The following is a 26249-nucleotide window of genomic DNA, read 5'->3' as shown; positions in this document are numbered from 1 at the left end:
CAGACAGAATAAGCAAAATCCTCCACAAACATAACATCAAGACAGCATTCTGCACAAACCGAAAAATATACACCATCCTAAGGAACCCCAAAGACAAAATTGAGTTAGAAAATCAAGGAGTATATGAAATCCCATGCACCGCCTGCCCCACCACATACATCGGACAAACCAACAGACGAATAAGTGCACGCATAGAAGAACACAAGAATTCAGTCAGAAAAGAGGAACCAACTTCTTCCCTGGTCCAACATCTTAAAGCCACAGGACATGATATTGACTTTAAAAAGGCCAGAACTATCGCCAAAACTGAACACTTTAACAACAGAATAATCAGAGAAGCCATCGAGATAGAAAAACGCCCACACAGCATGAACAAACGAGACGATACCTCCCGCCTACCAGCCATTTGGAAACCCGCCCTTATTGACAAACGAGTCCCTAACACGACAAATGACACCAGACCCACACTCACGAGAGCCACACAGGATGTCACCACCACACATCCACGCAGAAAACAGACTCAAACCCACACTGATAATGAGCCACGACCAAGGACCAGAAGCCAGACCGCAGCTGCATCATTAGCCACTTTAAACCCCTCCAATCCATACATGAAGCAGACTGACACCCACCATGAAGAGCTCGCACGGCCACAAACACGAAGCCAAACAACAACGCAGCTCACCAGCTCAAATCCCCCTGCAACTCAGACTAAGCTGAGCACAACCAAGCCCCCACCCAAACAGAACACACCCCCAGCCAATCAGAGCACAACCAACCCCCCATCCAATCAGAGCACAGCCAAGCCCCTAACCAATCAGAACACACCTTCACCCAATCAGAACACAGCCAAGTTCCCACCCAATCAGCTCACACCCCCACTAGCAGTTAAAAGGAAGAGACAGCTGCGATCTCACATTGCTCCTGGAAGCACGAAGCCGAGAACACCAGCCTGAAGATGACGAATGAGACTTCGTCGAAACGTCGCCAAGACACTTCCAATTTTACGTGGGAGAAGACCCGAATAACCAAAGACCTACATACAAACACCCGCGAAAACCTGAGAAAACAACTATCTATCTATCTATCTATCTATCTAATCTTCCATCATGTCTGTCTGTCCATCTGTCCGTCTGTCTGTCCATCGGTCTATTTGTCTGCTTATCTATCTATCTATCTATCTATCTATCTATCTATCTATCTATCTATCTTATCTATTCATATCTATCCATTTATCCATCTATCCATCTATCTATCTACCTACCTACTGTACCTACCTTCTATCTTTTTGTCATCTATCATCTATCTACCTACCTACCATCCATCCATCCATCCATCCATCCAGCTATCATCGATCTATCTATATTTATATCCCATTCATAGTGACAGCACCTCAGCAAGATGGACGAAGGCCATCTCTCTATCCTGTGTACGAAATTACTGAGACAAAAAAAAAAGGAATATGTTCTAATCGTATCCTTCCTTCCTTCCTTCCTTCCTTCCTTCCTTCCTTCCTTCCTTCATCTTTCTTTCTTTCTTTCTTTCTTTCTTTCTTTCTTTCTTTCTTTCTTTCTCGTTCCACTTCCCACTCCCCTTGATTGCCTCTGATTCCGCCCCTTCCACTTAGTGCCGAGGGAGCGCTGGTGGATTTCCCTGCAAATTACATCTTTGCAAAAAAAAAAATTCCTCTTGAAGGCTAAACATGACAAACTTTCTGTCCAGAAACAGCAGATGAGGATAAAGGGGAGGGGTGGAAATGGGGCTGGAATTCACAGTAAAATTTTTCTCCCTGGTGACCCCGAGCTGCCAATATAATCAGCTAATTGCCTTGCTGCTGGAGTGTTTTTCTCAGCTACTCAATCAATCCGGTGCCTGACATAATTATACCAATTCTTGTGTTTCACAGATGCGAAATTGGTTACTTTTACTTTGCTGGACCCAAATTAGCTCCACGGTGAGTAAAATTCTCCTGTACAAGGCAAAGGACAGTGCAGGCTAATTCAGTTAATGCATGGGTTACCCAGAAGGAGCCTGCAATTAAACAGTTTTGTACTCCCTCTCCTTTAAAAGGATTGTACGACAGGCAGCAATCCCACTGGCGCTGTTTTGCCGGGCATGGCTAAATTGTGGGTGCTTCATCACTGGAGGCTTTAAAGAAGAGAGTGGACAGTCACTTGTCTGAAATGGTATAGGATCTCCTGCTTGAGCAGAGGGCTGGACTAGAAGACCTCTAAGGTCCCTTCCAGCTGTGTTCTGATTCTGAAGTTGGGGAAGGGGAGTTATCCCGGTTGAATTGCTGCCTGCCCTGCACCCGTTAAAGAATAGGTGGCCTCAGCAACAGCTGAGCCTGAAATGTAAATGAAATGAATTTGTGTAATTCCTATCCTACACAGAGAAGACCAACAGAGATGATGGACTTGGTGGTGCAGCGGACTAAAGTGCTGTTAAAGTAGCACTTAGCTGCCAGCTGCCTGCAATTACTGTGAGTTCGAATCTCACCAGGCTCAAGGTTGACTCAGCCTTCCGTCCTTCCGAGGTAGGTAAAATGAGGACCCGGTTTGTGGGGGCAATAAGATGATTTTGTATAAAAAAGAACACCGCTTAGGGGGAGCCCGAAAGCCCTACTAAGCAGGTATATACAAAAGTATGAAGACTATTGCTTAACACATTGTAAGCCGCCCTGAGTCTCCGGAGAAGGGCGGCATATAAATCGAACCAATAAATAAATAAATAAATAAATAAATAAATAAATAAATAAATAAATAAATAAATAAATAAATAAATAAATAAATAAATGATTACGGGGTTGGAGGCTACACCACAGTTGTGGGAACTGGGGATGTCTAGCCTAACAAAGAGGAAGAGTAGGGGTGATAGAGCAATAGCAATAGCCCTTAGATTTATATACCACTTCACAGTCCTTCACAGCCCTCTCTAAGCGGTTTACAGAGTCAGCCACTTGCCCCCCAACAATCTGGGTCCTCATTTTACCCACCTCGGAAGGATGGAAGGCTGAGTCAACCTTGAGCCGGTCAGGATCGAACTGCTGACAGTCTCCAGAATTAACCTGTAATATTGCAATCTAACCATTGTGCCACCAGGAAGGAGAATGAGAAAGGGAATTAAGAGAGGAAGGGAAGGGAAGGGAAGGGAAGGGAAGGGAAGGGAAGGGAAGGGAAGGGAGGAAGGAAGGAAGGAAGGAAGGAAGGAAGGAAGGAAGGAAGGAAGGAAGGAAGGAAGGAAGGAAGGAAGGGCAATAGAACTTGCATACTGCTTCACAGTGCTTCACAGCCCTCTCTAAGCGGTTTACAGAGCCAGCCTCTTGCCCTTCCAACAATCTGGGTCCTCGTTTTATCCACTTTGGAAGGATAGAAGGCTGAGTCAATCTTGAGCCGGTCAGGATCGAACTGCTGACAGTCTCCAGAATTAACCTGTAATATTGCAATCTAACCATTGCAATGGTTAGGGGGAGGAGAGGGACGACAGTATGACGGCCGCAGTGTCCCAAGGTCACGTGATCCCCTTTTGCGACCTTCTGACAAGCCAAATTCACTTAACAACCGGGTTACTAACTTAATAAATGCAATGATTCCCTTAGCAACTACAGCAAGGAAAAGGTCGTAACGTGAGGCAAAACTCATTTAACAAATGTTGGGCTAAATTTGCGGTCGTAACTTGAAGACTACCTGTGACATTTTTTTCCAAGAGGTTATTCTCAGGAGGAGATGTATTTTTATGAGCCTTTTTGGGCCCCCCCCTCAAAATATATTCAATGTTTGACGGAGATTGTAACGTAATATATATATATGATTTACTTTGTTCTTTTCCATTTCCAAACACTGCAGCCATCATACTATCCTCCCTCTCCTCCCCTCAGCCTCCCCCTCCTTTTCCTCCTCTTTTTTTCTCCTCCTCCTCCTCTTCTCCTTCTCCTTCTCTACCTCCTCCTCCTCCTTTTCCTCTTCTCCTCCTCCTTCTCTTCCTCCTCCTCCTCTTCTCCTCCTCCTTTTCCTTTTCCTTCTCCTTCTCTTCTTCCTCCTTCTCCTTCTCCTTCTCCTCCTCTTCTCCTTCTCCTTCTCTTCCTCCTCCTCCTCCCCCTCGCCCTCCTTTTCCCTGCAAATTCCCTCCCTTCTAGCACAGATGATATTACCTAGTTGGGTAATAAAACGTCTACAAGAAAACAACCAAATTCAGAGAGCACTAAGGACCCCAAAGTTCAACCCTGAGCTACAAATATTCTTTATATTTGTATATATGAATACAAATATACAAATACTCTTCCATTCAGTAACAGGGTATCAAAATAAAGTCACAAAATGTACTCCTACTCATCAGAAACTTGAGCTCCTCTCTCTCTCTCTCTCTCTCTCTCTCTCTCTCTCTCTCTCTCTCTCTCTCTCCCTCCTTTCCAAGTACAGGGTATCCTAACTTTTCTCACCTCCTAATATTTTCCAAAAGAGGAACAAACTGTCACTGACAAAATGTGACAAAAATCACATTTCTGAAGGAGATGTAAACACTGTGTTCCAAAGCAAATGAATTTAGATATATTTTCTTTTGAAAGCCGGTCTGTTCATGTTTTGTGAAAAACCTCTCGTGAAAGGGACAAACACTGTTAGGTTTAAAACAGGCAAACAAATGGAGCAAATTGTTAGATTATAACGTCCAAACATTTGATGATCTTTACCCCAACAATGTGCTTAGAACACTGAGTAAGAAATCTGTTGAAAACGCTTTTTTCGGGGGGGAAACACAACATAATTTTATTTGAGGGATGGCAACTTGGCAGGCGCTTTGACATCCAACAGAAACATCTATTTTTTGATGTGTTTATAAGCTGAAGACATGCAATTTTCCTCGGTTATTCAGCAGAGACGCAAAATAACATAACGTCTTTTTCTCTCTTTTCACTTAAACGGTCATTTCACCAAACCGGGGAGAGGGAAACAGACATAGAAATGAGAAAAGAAAACCATTAAAAAGTTATCAACATTAATTATACCAGGCGTTATTTAAAGCCACAGCTGAACCGACAAAAGTACAGCTGGAGATTTGTTTGTTTTTCTTAATTTAAGGACGATTACCTTCTTTTTAAATTCTATCCACCAATTTAAGATCTGTAGCATTCGTTCCTTAAACTGGTGGTGACAACTTTCCTTTGGGTATGTCTAGTCCAGGGGTAAAATTCACATATCTTCGCTACCGGTTTGCAAATGTGAATGTGCGCGCCTCCTGTGAGCCTTCTGTGCATGTGCAGAGGTTCAAAAACGGGATGTGATGACATCTGGGTGGGTGGGCAGATGTCCTCCCACCACCGGTAATACTGGTTCACCAAAGCCAGATAGAAACAGCCAAATTTCACCACTGGTCTAGTCTAGTGAAAAGAAGGACTACGGGTGACATCAGGGGTGAAATGCTCCCGGTTCGGACCAGATCGCCCAATCCGGTAGCGATGGTGGCGAGTGGTTCGGAGAACTGGTAGCAAAAATCCCTGCCCTCCCCCAAACTATGCCCAGCTGAGCCGCACGATCATCAGAGGCTTTTTTTTTTACTTTTAAAAGCATTTTTTCTACAACCTCTTCCGATGAAAAAATGCTTTTAAAAGTAAAAAAAAGAAAAGAAAAAAAGCCTCTGATGATCACGAGCTCAGCTGGGATCCTCAGAGGCTTTTCAAAGCATTTTTTTCTGCAACCTCTTGGCCGAAGAGGTGGTAAAAAAAAATGCTTTGAAAAGTCTCTGACGATCCCAGCTGAGTTCCTGATGGGCAGAGAGGCTTTTCAAAGCATTAGAAAAAATGCTTTGAAAAGTTTTTTTAAAAAAAGTTGGCCATGCCCACCCAGTCACATTATTCCCCCCTCCACCAACCCACGCCCACAGAACCAGTAGTAACAAATTTTACATTTCACCCCTGGGTGACATGATAGCAGTCTTCCAATATTTGAGGGGCTCCTACAAAGAGGAGCCGGTCAAACTCTTTTCCAAAGGCCAGATAAGAAACAATGGATGGAAACTAACCAAGGAGAGAAACAACCTGGATCTAAGGAGACATTTCCTAACGGTGAGAGTTGTAAGCGTTCCATCACTGGAGGCTTTCAAAAAGAGACTTCTTCAATCCTTCAAAGCACCTGAGGGCAGGACAAGAAGTAAAGGATGGAAATTTCTCAAGGAGAGACAAAACCTAGAACTAAGGAGAAATATCCTGACAGGATGACTTGTTTCCAGAAGTTGTGAGTACTCCATCACTGGAGGTCTTCATGAAGAGATGGGACAATCATTTGTCTGAAATAGGGCTTCCTGCCTGAGCAGGAGGTTGGACTAGAAGACCTCCAAAGTCCCTTCCAACTCTGTTGTCTTGTTCTATTATTCTAATTTGAGACGCACAATATGTTATGATTTATGATTGACTTGATAGCAATCTTCCAATATTAGATGGACTGCCCCAAAGGTCAATCTATTCTTCAAAGCATCTGAAGGCAGGACAAGAAGCAATGGGTGGAAACTAATCAAGGAGAGAAGCAACCTAGGATTAAGTTAGAACAATTAAGTGGAACAATTTGCCTCCAGAAGTTGTGGGTGATCCAATATTGGAGGTATTTAAGAAGAGATTGGACAGCCATTTGTCTGAAATGGTATAGGGTCTCCTGAGTAGGGGGTTGGACTAGAAGACCTCCAAGGTCCTATTCTATTCTATTCTATTCTATTCTATTCTATTCTATTCTATTCTATTCTATTCTATTCTATTCTATTCTATTCTATTCTATTCTACCCTACCCTACCCTACTCTTCTACTATTCTACCCTACCCCTACTCTACCCTACTCTACCCTACACTACCCTACCCTACCCTACCCTTGTTCTGTTCTACTCTACTCTACTCTACTCTACTCTACTCTACTCTACTCTACTCTACTCTACTCTATTCTATTCTATTCTATTCTACCCTACCCTACCCTACCCTACCCTACCCTACCCTACCCTACCCTACTCTTGTTCTGTTCTACTCTACTCTACTCTAATGTTTTGTTCTACTCTACTCTACTCTACTCTACTCTACTCTACTCTACTCCTATTCTATTCTATTCTATTCTATTCTATTCTATTCTATTCTATTCTATTCTATTCTATTCTACTCTACCCTACCCTACCCTACCCTACCCTACCCTACCCTACCCTTGTTCTGCTCTACTCTACTCTACTCTACTCTACTCTACTCTACTCTACTCTACTCTTGTTCTACTCTACTCTACTCTACTTCTACTCTATTCTATTCTATTCTATTCTATTCTATTCTATTCTATTCTATTCTATTCTATTCTACCCTACCCTACCCTACCCTACCCTACCCTACCCTACCCTACTCTTGTTCTGTTCTACTCTACTCTACTCTACCCTACTCTACTCTACTCTACTCTACTCTACTCTTTTCTACTCTACTTCTATTCTATTCTATTCTATTCTATTCTATTCTATTCTATTCTATTCTATTCTATTCTATTCTATTCTACTCTACCCTACCCTACCCTACCCTATCCTACCCTACCCTACCCTACCTTACTCTACTCTTGTTCTGTTCTACTCTACTCTACTCTTGTTCTACTCTACTCTAATTCTATTCTATTCTATTCTATTCTATTCTATTCTATTCTATTCTATTCTATTCTATTCTATTCTATTCTATTCTATTCTATTCCAACTCTGTTACTCTATGTTCTAGGATAATTTCTAATAATATTATTATTAATAAACTATTCTGATCTTGATTTTTGACTATAATGCGTGCATTGCATTTTGGAGGTTTGGGTGCACACGCATGCATTCACACACATATGCGCACACTTTGGGCACTCAGTCCGGAAAAGGTGAGCCATCCCTGTCTTAGAGGAAATCTATTGAAATGAATGGAGTTTATGTAACTTTGCATAGCATTTCAGGTCATCTTGAATTATTTCATTCATTAGATTAAATTATTAAATTAAAGCAAACGGTATGAAATCGATTGCAGAAGTTATGACTAAATGAAGGTGAACGGATTTTATTTGTTCTCCTTTTAAATATAACCACCCGTGGCTGCAGGGCAGAGAATTCAATTACTCTGTTCTGAATTAAGCCTGAAAGAAGCTGTTGGTTTCACATTTTAAGGCGAAGCCACCTTGTTTCATAAATGTTGAATCAGAATGTGCAAAAACAATTTAATTTTCACTCAAATACAGGTAGTCCTCGACTTATGACCACAACAGAGCCCAAAATATCTGTTGCTACGTGAAACATTTGTTCAGGGAGTTTTGCCCCATTTTACGACCTTTCTTGCCACAGTTGTTAAGTGAATCACTTCGGTTGTTAAGTTAATAACCCGGTTGTTAAGTGAGTCTGGCTTCCCCATTGACTTTGCTTGTCAGAAGGTCGCAAAAGGAGATCACGTGACCCCCAGACAAAGTTGTTAAGTGAATCCACTGCAATTGTTAAGTGAGTAATATGATTGTTAAGTGAGTCAGGCTTCCCTATTGACTTTGCTTGTGAGAAGATCACAAAAGGGGATCACGTGTCACTGAAACAGTCATAAGTACATGTCAGTTGCCAAGCATCTGAATTTTGATCACATGACCATGGGGATGCTACAACGGTCGTTAAATGTGAAAAACGGCACAATTTTCCTAGTGCTGTTGTAACTTCGAACGGTCACTAAATGAACTGTTGTAAGTCAAGGGCTACCTGTATATTGAAACGCAGTAACCTGGTGTTGAAAAAAATCCCACATATGCTAATGCTCAAGTTAACAATCAGAGGTGGGATTCAGCCGGTTCGGAGCAGAAATCGTGGGTAGGCCCGCCCGCCTGCCCCGGCTCTATGCTATCCAATTTAAGCACGTTTTTGAGGCTGGGCGCATGAGTAGAAGGCACGTGTGTGAGCAAAGCACACGCGTGGAAGGCCAGGCACATATGCGGAAGGCAGGTGCACGTACGAACCGGGCACGTCCGCGGCGAATTGGTAGTAACATAATCTGAAACCACCACTTTTAACAATGTGTGGATGCCCATATAATCCTCCAAATCACAACTATATGGGCAAAACTATTTGGTTTATTGGGAGAGTTTAATGAGTAACATAAGGGGGGGAAATTATTTACTATTGGTAGTAAATAGTAAATATATAGTATACTAATAGTAAATATATTTACTATTGATAAATATAACTAATTGACTTGTAAGAAATTGGAGTGCATGGAAATAATTGGAAGATTTATGTTCATACTGATTAATATACAAAAAAAGAGATAGTTATATAATTAACTAATTAATACTAAAACGTTGGATTTCTATTAAACAATTGTAATGTTACATAACCAACCAATGTGAGGATAGATATAAAAATAGATGACAATGGGAAGGTGTATAATATAGATAGAAGGGAAAAATTGAATTTGATTAGGATTAAGATTAGAGATGAGAATGAAGGGTAATATTGGTTTGTTAAAAAAAATAGATAAGGAATACCTATGGCAAAAAGGAAATATAGAAATTGTAAACTTAATTGAAATGACTAAATATTGTTTAAATTTGTGAACCGGCCAAATACTCTGTTCAAAGAAAATACATTGTATGTTTGTATGTGTTTGTCTTAAAAAAATTAAAAAAAAAACTTTTATTAAAAAAAATAATAATGTGTGGATGCGTTGAAAATAATGCACACCCAAAGACATACAGTACATTGTGAAAAATACCTACAACATGCAAGGTATGTTTGTCTATTGTTTGTTCATTTGTTTGACACCCACATCCACACACACACAGAGTTTTCGTTGCATTCTTTTCTTTTGTTCTATTATTATTATTATTATTATTATTATTATTATTATTATTATTATTATTATTATTATTATTATTATTATTATTATTATTATTATTATTTTAAGCCATCCAGAAATGTTTTACTGGTTAGAAGCTGAACAAAACTGGCAATAATCATCGAACAAACCAACAACTCCTAACTCTTGAGCGTGATAAATTTCCTTTTCCGTATTTCATAGCAACATCTAAGATGTAAACAACCAATTCTCGGAGAGCAAATGAGCCGGAAAAGAGATTTGCTCCACTCCCATATCTGATTTTTATAGCTTGGATGTTTCGCATTGAGTAAGTAGGTAGAAATGCGATCCTCCTTCGGTCCGATAGCAAAATTTAGGACGTAGGAAAGAATGCGGATAGTCCTCGACTTACAACAACTTTATTTAGTGACCGTTCGAAGTTACAACAGCACAGAAAAAAGTAATTTAGGGTCATTTCTCACACCTACAACCGTTGCAGCATCACATGATCGCAATTCGGACACTTGGCAACTGACTCATATTTATGACGGAGGCAGAGTCCTGGGGTCATGTGATCATTCCAGACAAGCAGAGTCAATGGGGAAGCCAGACTCACTTAACAAACATATCACTAACTTAACCGCTGCCATGATTCCCTTAACAACCAAGCAAAATACACTTAAGAACTGCCTCGCTTAGCAAACCTACCTGAAAGTTGCATTCGCAGAGAGATGCAATCAAGATCAAGGGAGGTACTCAGTGGTGGGATTCATATAATTTAACAACCGGTTCTCTGCCCTAATGACCAGTTGGGTAGGTGTGGTTCAGTGGTCATGTGACTGTGTGGGCATGGCCAATTCAACATCACTCACGTCTATGGGCGCTTCGCTTAGCTGTTACAATGTAATAAAGGTTCACCAGAGAGGCAGTTTCTGTAAGCAGGGCAATAAAGATTAGGCTAGAAACAACAGCAGAATGTTTCCTTCCTGCCTTCCTTACAGGATTAGCCCTGTAAAGTGGGGGGAAAAAACAAAATATGATTTCTTCTAACAACCGGTTCTCCCGAATAGGTGCGAACTGGCTGAATCCCACCACTGGAGGTACTAATACCGCTCTATAAACCTTTAGTAAGACCACACCTAGAATATTGCATGCAGTTTTGCTCACCACATTATAAAAAAGAGGTTGAGACTCTAGAAAGAGTGCAGAGGAGAGCAACCAGGATGATTAGGAGACTGGAGACTAAAACATACGAGGAACGGTTGCAGGAACTGGGCATGGCTAGTCTAGTGAAGAGAAGGACCAGGGCAGACATGACAGCAGTCTTCCAATATTGGAGGGGCTGCCACAGAGAGGAGGGTCTCAAGCTATTTTTCAAAGCACCTGAAGGCCAGACAAGGAATAATGGATGGAAACTGACCAAGAGAGATTCAACCTGGAAATAAGGAGAAATTTTCTGACAGTGAGAACAATCAACCCATGGAACAGAAGTTGCCTTCAGAAGTTGTGGGAGCTTCATCACTGGAAGCTTTCAAGAAGAGACTGGACCGCCACCTGTCAGAAATGGTGTAGGGCGGACTAGATGACCTCCAAGGTCCCTTCCATCTCTGTTACTATTCTGTTAAGAGATGAGATAGCCCTTCCATTCATTTATTCTTCTCACTAACCTCAATGGAATGATAACAACATCTGACACTGCAAGAATTCAGAAGCAAAAAAAAAAAAAGAGGGCAATAACGAAAGAATTCATTTTATTTCCAAGATATATCTATATAGAAGGTTTACAGCGAGAACCAAAGCTGTTAAAATTGTGTCACAGGTGTGAAGACTAATCAAGCCTCCGCGGTGAAACATTCAGTGCCACAAAGTCTATCCTTGGAGAGAAATAAAGAGGAGTGGAAAACAAAATCTCAGGCGCCCCAGGAAGACAAATTTTGGAGCCTCCATTCTTGCAACCCGAACGTTTTCATGCCTAGGAAAAGGAACGTAAATGAATATTTTAAATGTTTTCCCATGAAGAAAACAAAACACTGCAAAGAGAAAGAGAAATCAACCTTGATTTTTATATTTTTATAATCCTGCCTTTATTATTATTATTATTATTTATCAGATCATGCCACGGTCACGAAAGCTGGTTGGGTAGCTTTGGGCTAGTCCCACTTTAGACAGGAAAGCGGTTGGGTGATTTTGGGCCAATCACCAGGAGACTGTGAGTTCTAGTCCCACTTTAGACAGGAAAGCGGTTGGGTGATTTTGGGTCAAACACCAGGAGACTGTGAGTTCTAGTCCCACTTTAGACAGGAAAGCAATTGGGTGATTTTGGGTCAAACACCAGGAGACTGTGAGTTCTAGTCCCACTTTAGACAGGAAAGCGGTTGGGTGATTTTGGGCCAATCACCAGGAGACTGTGAGTTCTAGTCCCACTTTAGACAGGAAAGCGGTTGGGTGATTTTGGGTCAAACACCAGGAGACTGTGAGTTCTAGTCCCACTTTAGACAGGAAAGCAATTGGGTGATTTTGGGTCAAACACCAGGAGACTGTGAGTTCTAGTCCCACTTTAGACAGGAAAGTGGTTGGGTGATTTTGGGTCAAACACCAGGAGACTGTGAGTTCTAGTCCCACTTTAGACATGAAAGTCGGTTGGGAGATTTTGGGCCAATCACCAGGAGACTGTGAGTTCTAATCCCGCTTTAGACATGAAAGTTGGTTGGGTGATTTTGGGTCAAACACCAGGAGACAGTGAGTTCTAGTCCCACTTTAGACAGGAAAGCGGTTGGATGATTTTGAGCCAATCACCAGGAGACTGTGAGTTCTAGTCCCACTTTAGACATGAAAGTCGGTTGGGTGATTTTGGGCCAATCACCAGGAGACTGTGAGTTCTAGTCCCACTTTAGACATGAAAGTCGGTTGGGAGATTTTGGGCCAATCACCAGGAGACTGTGAGTTCTAATCCCGCTTTAGACATGAAAGTTGGTTGGGTGATTTTGGGTCAAACACCAGGAGACAGTGAGTTCTAGTCCCACTTTAGACAGGAAAGCGGTTGGATGATTTTGAGCCAATCACCAGGAGACTGTGAGTTCTAGTCCCACTTTAGACATGAAAGTCGGTTGGGTGATTTTGGGCCAATCACCAGGAGACTGTGAGTTCTAGTCCCACTTTAGACATGAAAGTCAGTTGGGAGATTTTGGGCCAATCACCAGGAGACTGTGAGTTCTAGTCCCACTTTAGACATGAAAGTCGGTTGGGAGATTTTGGGCCAATCACCAGGAGACTGTGAGTTCTAGTCCCGCTTTAGACATGAAAGTTGGTTGGGTGATTTTGGGTCAAACACCAGGAGACAGTGAGTTCTAGTCCCACTTTAGACAGGAAAGCGGTTGGATGATTTTGAGCCAATCACCAGGAGACTGTGAGTTCTAGTCCCACTTTAGGCATGAAAGTCCAGCTGGGTGACTTTGAGCCAATCAGCAGATGGTGAGTAAGCGTGAAAGTCAGCTGGGAAATTCTTTCTCAGCCCAACCTACCTCCCAGAGTTGTTGTTGTGGGGAAAATAGGAGGAATATTAGCTATATTCACCATCTTGAATTATTTTTAAAAAATAATAAAGGCAGATTTAAAAAAAAAAAAAAAAAAAACTTAAACCAGAAAAAGATAGGGAGACAAACCAGAATACGACAATAGAGGAAACAATAACATTTTCAAACTTATCTTTGGGTTTAATAATTCCACTCTGGGTCGGAAAGAACTAAATCCTTGAGCCAAAAATAGCAAAGGAAAGTTGGGTTTGAGAGAGAGAGAGAAAGAGAGAGAGAGAGAGAGAGATTACAGGGAAGAATCAAAAGAGTCTCAAATTCTCTTGAGCCCTGAGGGGCTGTTTTGGTATTGGAGTCAAAGGAAGATCAGAAAAATATGCAGCGTTGTTATTTTAAAACGCTCCTTCCGTGTTGACACCAACCCATATTTTTTTAATTCCATCCACATTCTGGTGATAACCCCCCCTTTTTTTTAAAGGGAGGGAGGAATCAATTTTGGAGAACCAAAAGAGAAGAAATTTTTATTTGCAAGAAAAAAAGGAGCACAAAAGTTTCTTTTTTAAGGAGCAGTTGTGGAAATGACTGAAGAGTTGCCAGCAATATATATATATATATATATATTCAAAAAGTGTCTTTTCTCGAAAAAAAAGACACTGGCTTCATTTCTTAGCCAACTACCCAGCTCTGTTTGATTCAGAGGGTGTGAGATTGGCTTCTCAAAAAAAAAAAAAAGAATATCTTAGATGTGAAGACTTCCTGTCGTTTTCTTGGCTTAACGCATCGAATAATACGACGTTTGTTTTCCTGAGGAACAGACCTGTTCTAAAAGCCCAGTACAGGACATTTTGGTTTAAAAAAAAAAAAAGAGCTAGAGAAAAATCTATTTCCTTGGTCTGTCTATCTGCAGGAGCCATGTTTAAATTTTTTCAACTTTTTCAACTTCATAAATTGTTTCAACTTCTACCCTCAAAACGAAGTTAAAGAGCATTGCACAACAGAACGAGTAGCCAAAAGGACAGGTTTCCCCCCAACCCCATGCTAAACACTCTGCTAAACAACTAATTCCCACAACACTGTCAAACCAGGGGTGAAATCTGACAGGTTTTGGGGAACTGGTAGCGGAAATTTTGAGTAGTTCGGAGAACCGGCAAATACCACCTCTGGCTGGCCCCAGAGTGGGATGGGAATGGAGATTTTGCAGTATCCTTCCCCCAGGAATGGGGAGGGAATGGGGATTTTGCAGTATCCTTACCCTGGAGTAGGGTGGGAATGGGGATTTTGCAGTATCCTTCCCCTGGAGTGGGGAGGGAATGGAGATTTTGCAGTATCCTTCCCCTGGAGTGGGGTGGGAATGGAGATTTTGCAATATCCTTCCCCTGGAGTGGGGAGGGAATGGGGATTTTGCAGTATCCTTCCCCTGGAGTGGGGTGGGAATGGAGATTTTGCAATATCCTTTCCCTGCAATAGGGAGGTAATGGGGATTTTGCAGTATCCTTCCCCTGGAGTAGGGTGGGAATGGAGATTTTGCAGTATCCTTCCCCTGGAGTGGGGAGGGAATGGAGATTTTGCAGTATCCTTCCCCTGGAGTGGGGTGGGAATGGAGATTTTGCAGTATCCTTCCCCTGGAGTGGGGAGGGAATGGGAATTTTGCAGTTTCCTTCCCCTGGAGTGGGGTGGGAATGGAGATTTTGCCGTATCCATCCCCTGCCACGTCCACCATGCCACACCGTGCCCACCAAGCCACGTCCACAGAACCAGTAGTAAGAAAAAGATTGGATTTCAGGACTGTGTCAAACTATTTACTAAGACTGTATTACTATTATTTTTATCATCCTTCCTATTACCTATCGCCTTTTCTACTTACGGCTATAACTTGGTTGTTTGTATCTTTACGGTGTATATTGCTTTTATTTAGTTTCCTAGTACGATTTATGTTGATTGCTTATTTAGTATCCTATGACTATCACTGTGACGTATCTTATGATTTATGATGAATGTATTTTTATGATGACTTATGATTGTGATCGATCGCTTATAGCTTTGATGTACAATGAGAGCCTATGCACCGAAGACAAATTCCTTGTGTGTCCAATCACACTTGGAAAATAAAGAATTCTATTCTATTCCATTCCTTTTCTTTTTTTAAATAGTCTTTATTAGGTATTTTACATTTTTAAAATAAAAAACACAAATACAAAAAAGAAAAGGAAAAAAACACATACATCAAACGCTAAAATAGAAAACTACCAACATTTATATACAATTTTTCAACTTTCTGCATCGACATTTGTCATTACATTTAAATTCCATCTTCCTAATCCTTCTCTTATTTTTGTATGCCCATAATTAACACTGTTGTAAGCAAGATTGTTACATATATTTATATCCAGTATATTAGTACCGCATTTCAGTTTATATTCTTATTTCGTAATTTGATTTCCATTTTCTAGCCAGGTATAAAACCTGTTCCACACTTTGTAATAGTCCGAGTCATCTCTTTCTTTGATCTCCATTGTTAATTTGTCTATTTCGGCACATTCGAGGATCTTTTTAATTATTATTTCTTCAGATGGTGTGTATTGGTCAGGTTCCACATTTGTGCTAAAGTAATTCTGGCTGCCATTAGAATATGCAATATAATATAGTACAGACTTTTTTCCATCTTTTTATCAATCACTCCTAGGAGGAACATTTCCGATTTAAAATCCATCTTTCTCTTCCAACCACCTTTTAATTTTGTACCAAAATTTCTTCACACTAGGGAGAATTCTATTCAATTCCCATTCCCATTCCCATTCCCATCCCATATTCCATATTCCATATTCCATATTCCATATTCCATATTCCTACTTTATATTGATTGATTATGTGCCAGCAATGTCCAGTTTTAGCAATCCCACCGACAGATTTTCTCCAAGTCAAAGGATGAATATTCTTAAAGACAAGAATTCTGAATATTTGCAAAATTGTCAAAAGTAAGGCAAGGATCTGTCTATTTCTCACCTTTCCTCACCAGTGCCTTGAAAACCTGCCTTTCCCTCTGACTGTGGAATTGTTTGGCTGTTTATTTTAATTATTGAAGGATGACCTTCTGGATTGTGAAGATGACAGATATCATCAAGAGGGAATAAATTTAATTTGCACTTATTGTAGGTTTCGGTAGAGTTTTTTTTTTTTCCAAGCCTGACTTAAATCTTCTTTCATCTTCTCCTGAAAATTCCTGGCTGTTTAAAACTTCAAGGCTCTGTTGTTTGTTTGTGTGGGTGTGTATTTGTGCTGGCAAGGCTATTGTTCGCCCCCTCCAATGCATTAGGAGTGTACGTTCAGAAAAATACGACTTTCGGGCTAGCCAAACAGTAACAATGACCCTACGAAAAAGTCTGGGAATGATCTGGCAACAGTTCCTAAAATTAAATATCAAAATAATGTTTTGATTTGATCTCACCGGGTAAACAGGCTCAGGATACACACCTAAAAATACACAAACACACCAACATACAAACACTCACTTATAAAGGTAAAGGTAAAGGTTCCCCTCGCACATATGTGCTAGTCGTTCCCGACTCTAGGGGGCAGTGCTCATCTCCGTTTCAAAGCCGAAGAGCCAGCGCTGTCCGAAGACGTCTCCGTGGTCATGTGGCCGGCATGACTCAACGCCAAAGGCGCACGGAACGCTGTGACCTTCCCAGCAAAGGTGGTCCCTATTTTTCTACTTGCATTTTTTTTGTGCTTTCGAACTGCTAGGTTGGCAGAAGCTGGGACAAGGAACGGGAGCTCACCCCGTTACACAGCACTGGGGATTCGAACCGCTGAACTGACAACCTTTCTGATTGACAAGCTTAGCGTCTTAGCCACTGAGCCACAACGTCCCTTCCTCACTTATAGATATTGCAAAATTAATGTCGGAAGTAGCAGGTGCTCCTCCTACGGCCTCCGTCACAGCAACAGATCTGATGCCAAGGATGTCCCCAGAGGAAAGGGGGGGAAAATGATCATTTTGGGGGGCCTTTGGGCCAAGGGTGCCTAAAGCAGTCAAAAAAAGTCAAGATGGCAGCCACAACGGTGCCATGGAAGCTGCTCCAGCTTTTCTTTTCTTTCTTTTTTTTTAAATGTGGGTTGCAACCTGCAGGTGCCTTGCCTGCTACAAAATGAAACTGAAAAAAAGCCCAAAAAGTCAAAGGGGACACGCAAATCTAAATTGTCATTTTCGAAAGGGAAAATTGTTTCCCTGTAAATGTGAGGAACTCTGCGTTTTCTGAGCTTGGCCATTTTCTTGCAAACATTTCATTACCTGAATAGGTAACATCATCAGGGCTAGAAGGAAGTAGGGTTTCCTCTCTTTTCTTGATAGCGGTTTGTCCTGTTGGTGCTGACTGGAGTTTTTCTTGGTGGTTCCTGGATTAGGCTGTTGTTCGACCTTTGATTGTTTGTCTGAGTTGTAGTTCCTTGATTTACCCAGTCTACCAACATTAATGGGGCAAATCACTAGCATATAAACAGACAGGAAACTCCATTCTCTTCTAGCACTGATGATGTTACCTAGTTGGGTAATGAAATGTCTACAAGAAAGCCACCAAACTCAGAAAGCACCAAGGACCCACAGTTGTTGTGGTCCTCCTCCTCCTCCTCCTCCTCCTCCTCCTCCTCCTCCTCCTCCTCCTCCTCCTCCTCCTCTCCTCAAACCCATTCTATTCTAGCACTGATGATGTTACCTAGTTGGGTCACAAAATGTCTGCAAGAAAGCCACCAAGCTCAGAGAACACCAAAGACTCCACAATTCTCCTCCTCCTCCTCATCCTCCTCCTCCTCCTCCTCCTCGTAAATCCCTTCTAGTTTGGGTCATGAAATGTCTGCAAGAAAGCCACCAAGCTCAGAGAACACCAAGGACTCCACAATTCTCCTCCTCCTCCTCCCCCTCCTCCTCCTCCTCCTCCTCCTCCTCATAAATCCCTTCTAGTTTGGGTCATGAAATGTCTGCAAGAAAGCCACCAAGCTCAGAGAACACCAAGGACTCCACAATTCTCCTCCTCCTCCTCCTCCCCCTCCTCCTCGTAAATCCCTTCTAGTTTGGGTCATGAAATGTCTGCAAGAAAACAAGCAAGCTCAGTGAGCATCAAGGACCCCACAGTTCAACCCTGAGCTACTAATACCGTGTTTCCCCGAAAATACAACCTATTCCAAAAGTAAGCCCTAGCTTGGTTTTTACACATGCATTGTCCTCCTCGTCCTCCTCCTCCCCTCAATCTCATTCTCTTCTAGCACTGATGATGTTACCTAGTTGGGTCACGAAATGCCTGCAAGAAAGCCACCAAGCTCAGAAAGCACCAAGGACCCCACAGTTCTCCTCCTCCTCCTCCTCCTCCTCCTCCTCCTCCTCCTCCTCCTCCTCCTCCTCCTTGTAAATCCCACTCCCTTCTAGCACTGATGATTTTACCTAGTTTGGGTTAAGAAATGTCTGCAAGGAAGCAAGCAAGCTCAGAGAGCATCAAGGACCCCACAGTTCAACCCTGAGTTACTGCTACCGTGTTTTCCCGAAAATACAACCTACTCCAAAAGTAAGCCCTAGCTCGATTTTTACACATGTGCCCAATATAAGCCCTACCCCCCAAAATAAGCCCTAATTAAGACTGTGCCCATTCCAGGATGCACAGGTAAAAATTAAGCTAGAGTGAAGATGGGAGGAGCTGCCTTACAACACATGCAAGTGAGGTGAGTCAGTGGACGAGATCTCCCCCCGAAAATAAGACCTGGTGCCTTTTTTGGTGGCCAAAAGAAAATATATAAGACAGGATCTTATTTTGGGGAAAACATGGTATTTTTTTACCCCTATTGCTTCCTGTAAATTTCATGATATTTCTCTTTCTCTCCCACCTTTCTGCCTTTCCCTTTGAAGGGCTTTTGAAAAGAAAAAAAGAAAAAGGTAGATTTATTGTCAGAATATTCTCATATGCACACCAGGCAGGAAATAGAGGGAAGTCAGAAATGCATCCTCTTGAGCGTCTTAACTTTGCATTCAAGACCCCCTTGTCTTACCACTCGTCTAAAGAGAGACGGATGGTCAGGTGTTGGCATCTCTCTCCAAGGAAACACAAACACACAAACACACAAACACACAAACACACAAACACACAACACACACACACACACACACACACACACACACCTCAACAGCCATCTCAGCTATCGAAAAGTTTCTCTTTTTGCCCAAGTCATAGATAGTTAGATAGATAGATAGATAGATAGATAGATAGATAGATAGATAGATAGATAGATAGATAGATAGATAATTTGTGATAGATAGATAGATAGATAGATAGATAGATAGATAGATAGATAGATAGTGATAGATAGATAGATAGATAGATAGATAGATATAGATAGATAGATAGATAGATAGATAGATAGATAGATAATTAGTGATAGATAGATAGATAGATAGATAGATAGATAGATAGATAGATAGATAGAAAGAAAAGATAGATAGTGATAGATAGATAGAAAGATATAGATAGATATAGATAGAAAGATAGGTGATAGATAGATAGATAGATAGATAGATAGATAGATAGATAGATAGAGATAGAGATAGAGATAGATAGATAGATAGATAGATAGATAGATAGATAGATAGATAGATAATTAGTGATAGATAGATAGTGATAGATAGATAGACAGACAGACAGACAGACAGACAGACAGACAGATAGATAGATAGATAGATAGATAGATGATAGATAGATAGATAGTGATAGATAGATAGATAGAAAGAAAGATAGGTAGATAGGTAGATAGATAGATAGATAGATAGATAGATAGATAGATAGATAGATAGATAGATAGATAGATAGATAGATAGATAGATAATTGGTGATAGATAGATAGACAGACAGACAGACAGACAGAAAGATAGAAAGATAGATAGATAGATGATAGATAGATAGATAGATAGATAGATAGATAGATAGATGATAGATGATAGATAGATAGATAGATAGATAGATAGATAGATAGATAGATGATTGATTGATTGATAGATAGATAGAGATAGAAGACAGATAGACAGATAAATAGATACCGATAGACAGAAAATGGAGGGAGAAATAGATTAGATAAATTGGATGGATGGATGACAAACAGAAAGAGAGAGAGAGACAGGCAATGGAGGGAGAGGGGAGAGAGAGATGAGAGATAATGGATGGATGGATGGACAGACAGACAGACAATGGAGGGAGATAGACACACACACAGAGAGAGAGATAATAGAGGGATCGAGACAGGGGTGGGATTCAATCGGTTCAGACCAGTTCGGGAGAAGTGATAGTTACGGCCGGTGGCTGAGCCCACCCACGCGCCCCAACGCTATCCTGTCTTATACAATCGCCGTGTTTTTCACGCAGCCTGCATGGGCATAAGGCAGCCACGCAGCTCAGCAGAAAATCAGGATATTGTGCTTGCTGGCTGGATCAAGCCATTGTTGGGTTCTCTGATTGTATGTGACAGGTGACTGATAAAAGCTGAGCTGATCGTCTTTGGAGGCGGACACTTAATTAAACAAGGGAGATCTGCATGCCAGAACAGATTTGCAGCTCAGGTTTTCCGCAGAGTTGACAAATCACATTTGACTCTCAAGGTCTATGTCTTTTTCGGGAACGGTTGGGCAATTCCAAGGCTAACAGTTAATTGGCAATGAGATAGTTCTGCACTGAAAGATATTCTGAATTTCCACACGCTCAGCTACGATCCAAACTTATTTACCCAGCTTTTGAATTGCATGGGGTTTTTAAAAAAAAATAAAAATACTGTATCTTCTATTGATTAATTTATTTATTTATTTATTTATTTTTGAATTTGTATACCACCCTTCTCCCTAAGGACTCAGGGCGGTGTACAGCCACGTAAAAACATCGACTACAAATATTAAAATACCATTAAAAGATATATATAGATTTGGCCCCATAATTAAAAACAGAACAAATCAATTAAAACATTTAAAAAGTGTTAGGCCAGCCCGGCTTGCTGGAAAAAGAAGGTTTTAAGGGCATTAAGCCTTTAATATCATTTTAATTGCTGGTTTTGTTGCATACAGATAGTGCTCGGTTTCGTTTAGTGTCTGTTCAGTTACTGTCTTCTAAAAAAAACCTGTTTTGGGGGGTTTCCTATCACATTTATCTACATTTATCTTAAGACCATGATAAAGGTATCTGAGGGTGGGACTAAGAGAGAGATATTTGCAAATTACCGGTAGTCCTTACAACATTTACAACAGTTCATTTAGTGACCACTCAAAGTTACAATGGCAGTGAAACAACTGACTTATGACCAGAGGTGGGTTCCACATATTCTTATTACCAGTTCACCCCATGCACGCACCTTCCACATATGCGCCCACCCTCAAAAACATGGTTAAATAGGATGGCATTATGTCCGGGTGGGGGTGGAGGGGAGTGATGGCCCACCTGCAGTCGCCGCTACCAGTTCACCTGAACCGCTACGAACCGGCTGAATACCACCTCTGCTTATGACCGTTTTTCACACTTATGACCGTTACAGCATCCCCATGGTCATGTGATCAAAATTCAGATGCCTGCCGACTGACTCATATTTACGGTGGTGGTGGTGTCCCGGGATCACGTGATCCATTTCTGCGACCTTCTGACAAGCCAAGTCAATGGGGAAGCTGGATTCACTTAGCAACCGGGTTACTAGCTTAACAACTGCAGTGATTCACTTAACATCTGTGGCAGCTAAGATCGTAAAATGAGACAAAACTTATTTAACAACTGTCTTGCTTTACCACAGAAATGTGGACTCAATTGTGGATGTAAGTCAAGGACTGCCTGTAGTTTATTTCCTTTTTTTATTTGTTTACTTAAGAAAGAGAATCTATCTGTCTATCGATCTGTCTGTCTGTCTGTCTCTATCTATCTATCTATCTATCTATCTATCTATCTCTATATCTCTATCTTTATCTTTCTATGTATCTATGTATCTATCTCTATCTTTGTGTCTATCTATCTATCTCTATCTATCTCTATATTATATATCTCTATCTTTATCTTTTTATGTATCTATGTATCTCTTTCTCTCTCTCTCTATCTATCTCTATCTATCTATCTATCTATCTATCTATCTATCTATCTATTTCTATATCTACCCTGTTTCCCCGAAAATAAGACATCCCCTGATAATAAGCCCAATAGGGCTTTTGAGCGCATGTGCTAAAATAAACCTCCCCCCCAAAAAATAAGCCCTCCCCGAAAATATTTAAACGCAGAGCTGAAAATCAGGTAAGACAGCAAGAGGAGCCCCATCTTGATCCATTTGACCCAAAATAATAAGACTCCCTGAAAATAAGGCCAAGCGTTTATTTTGGGGTTCAAAAAAATATAAGACGGTCTTATTTTCAGGGAAACACGGTATCTATATCTATATCTATATTTCTATCTCTATCTCTATATTATATCTATCTCTATATCTATTATATCTATATCTATCTGTATCTATCTTTATCTCTAGATAGATAGTTATAGATATAGATGGATAGATATAGATAGATAGATAGATAGATAGATAGATAGATAGATAGATAGATAGATAGATAAAAACCATATATATATGGTTTCGATTGGACATCCCACACGAGCCAAAACATCTGTTTCGCTTTATAGGGTTGTAACTTCATCCCTGATCTGTTTTTTTTGTTGTTGTTGTTTTGTTTTTTGTTTTTCCAAGAATTGTAAAAAATGTGCTCCCTCTCCTGAAGGAATTGAAGCCAACAATGGGACGGGAATCATAAAAGATTCAGAAATATTTTCTGCAGCGCAGATTGGGAGCTGATGGTATCAGCGGGTCCTTGGTGGCCTGAGGAGAACAAATCACTTCAGGCCTTAACATATTTTCTCTTATTCTCATCCAAATCGCGACCCAGAGGACCCAGAGCACAAAAGCATCCTCCCCCTCTCCCTCCCTCCTTCTCTCTCTCTCTCTCTCTCTCTCTCTCTCTCTCTCTCTCTCTCTCTCTCTCTCTCTCTCTCTCTCTCTCCTTAAACACCCTTGTGAAGCTGACAATGAGAAGTGGGAAATATGGCGGCGTAATTAATTAGGGTTTGAGAGAATACCCGGTTCCACAAAATCCAGAGCCATGAAAGGGATGAGTAAATATAATAGGGGTCGACCCAGCTGAGTCCAGAGTAACTCAAAAGAAAACAGAATCTAACGAACAGATAGAGCCAGCGTGCAATGACCTGCAGCTGCTTTCAAAGCAATCCAAAATAGACAGAGAGAAAGGGAGGTAAAAATACCTGCTGGGGATTTATATATATATATAAATAGGGGAAAAGGAAACATCTACAGTGACCTTGTAGTAACACTGAACAATGTGAATTGGCGAGAAATGTGTCTGATAAAGGGCACAGCTGAAAGCTGATTGCAGCGAAAGATTCCTTTTTAAAAGCAAACAAATAACATAGGCGACATTCTCGCCCTCTCCTCCATCTATCTGTCTGTCTGTCTGTCTGTCTGTCTGTCTGTCTGTCTGTCTCTATCTATCTATCTATCTATCTATCTATCTATCTATCTATCTATCCATCCATCAATCTTCTATCATCTATCTATTTTTATCTATCATCCATCTATGTCTGTATCTATCTACCTACCTACCTATCTTTCTATCTATCTACCTATCTATTGATATATTCATCTATCCAATCAATCTTCTATCTATCACCTACCTACCTACCTATCGATCTATTTATCTATCCATCAATCTTCTATCTTCAATCCATCTAAATTTATCTCATCCATCTCTGTCTGTCTGTCTGTCTGTCTGTCTGTCTGTCTATCTACCTACCTACCTATCTATCTTTCTATCTATCTACCTACCTACCTACCTATCTATTTATCTATCCATCAATCTTCTATCTATCTATCTATCTACCTACCTACCTACCTACCTACCTACCTACCTACCTATCGTTCTATTTATCTATCCATCAGTCTTCTATCATCTATTTTTATCTATCATCCATTTATGTCTGTCTATCTATCTACCTACTTACCTATCTATCTATCTTTCTATCTATCTACCTATCTATTGATCTATTCATCTATCCAATCAATCTTCTATCTATCACCTACCTACCTACCTACCTACTATCAATCTATTTATCTAGCCATCAATCTTCTATCTTCAATCCATCTAAGTTTATCTTATCCATCTCTGTCTTTCTGTCTGTCTACCTACCTACCTATCTTTCTATCTATCTACCTATCTATTTATCTATCCATCAATCTTCTATCTATCTATCTATCTATCTATCTATCTATCTATCTATCTATCTATCTATCTATCTATGTTTATCTATCATCATCCATTCACCCATCTCTTATTCATATCTCTCTCTCTCTCTCTCTCCCCCCCTCCCTCCCTCCATCAGTATCTCTTATTCATCTCTCTTTTTCTCTCTGTGTGTGTGTGTGTGTGTGTGTGTGTGTGTGCGTCTCTCTCCTATATCATCATCCTCAACTTAGAATCATTCGCTTAAAGTTCATAGTTAAAACGGCACTGATAAAAGGGACTTATGACCAGTTCTCACACTTGAGATTGTTGTAGCATCCTCACAATCATGTGATCGTGTGGAATTGGGATCGTAGAAACACCCAGGAGCATAGAAGAGTTCAGAGGCAGATGCATAAATAAATATCTTAAACGTATTTATTCATATGATGAATCATATTAACTATGTACAACAGAGATCAAGTCTCATGAGGAACAAACATGAAAAGAGAGAGATGGAGAGAGCGAGGTGGAAAAGGTTGGAGGGGGTTTTATACTCAGGGTAAGCCCCTCCTTTCCACATAGGGGTGGAGACACTCTCTGCCTCCACTGGTGTCTATATGACACATGTGCCAATGGCTTGCAAATACTTGACAGATCGAAATCTGGGTGCTTAACAACTGGCTTGTATTTATGATGGTTGCAATATCCCGCAGTTCTCTGGTCCCCATAAGTAGCCTTGGTAGTACAGTGGTTTAATGCACCCTGTTATTAACACAGCTGCCTGCAATTTCTGCAGGTTCGAATCTCTCCAAGGCTCAAGGTTGACTCAGCCTTCCATCCTTTCTAAGGTAGGTAAAATGAGGACCCGGTTTGTGGGGGCAATAAGCTGACTTTGTATAAATATACAAAAGTATGAAGGCTATTGCTTAACGCACTGTAAGCCGCCCTGAGTCTCCGGAGAAGGGCGGCATATAAATCAAATTTTAAAAAAAAATTGTGACTTTCACAGTTGACTTCTGACAAGTAAAGTCCATTGAGGAAGCTGGATTCTCTTAATGGCAGCAATTCACTTCACAATCATGGCAAAAAATAAATAAAGGTTATAAAATTGGGTGTGTGATTCACGGAACAATCGCCTTGCTTACCAACGGAAATTCTAGTCCCAGTTGTGCTTGTAAGTCAGGGACTAGGTGCAATGGCGGTTGCATCATTTTGGTTCTAAGTCGAGGACTAGGTGCAATGTTTTTTTTTTTAAGCTCACCAACTGGGATGGTCCCACTTTGGAAAGTGCAAAACGACATTAGGATGCAAACTGCACAGCCTCCCCTTGCTCTTAGTCCTTGCGCTAGCAAGATTAATCCATAAATTAAAGGCTGTAGATCACCAGGAGCTATCAATCAGCTTCTATATTGAATGCAGGGAATTAGTGGTGAGGTTAAATTTAAAACACACACACACAGACACACACACACCACAAGTTTTCCGATGATTCACTGAAGGATAATCCAAGCCAGCATTCTGTCCAACCTCAAATGCTTCGGGCTCTCAATCACTGACAGTAGTGCGTTTCGCTTTAAGGAGAGACATGGTGTATGTCCCACTCGGAGATAGAGGAATAGCCGTCTCAGCTCTGACACGTT

Source organism: Pantherophis guttatus, chromosome 8 (genome assembly GCF_059756535.1).
Source record: "Pantherophis guttatus breed Tessera chromosome 8, ASM5975653v1, whole genome shotgun sequence".
In the NCBI taxonomy this organism is placed as follows: domain Eukaryota; kingdom Metazoa; phylum Chordata; class Lepidosauria; order Squamata; family Colubridae; genus Pantherophis; species Pantherophis guttatus.
The sequence above is the reverse complement of the archived record's forward strand: the minus strand, read 5'-3'. Positions refer to the sequence as shown.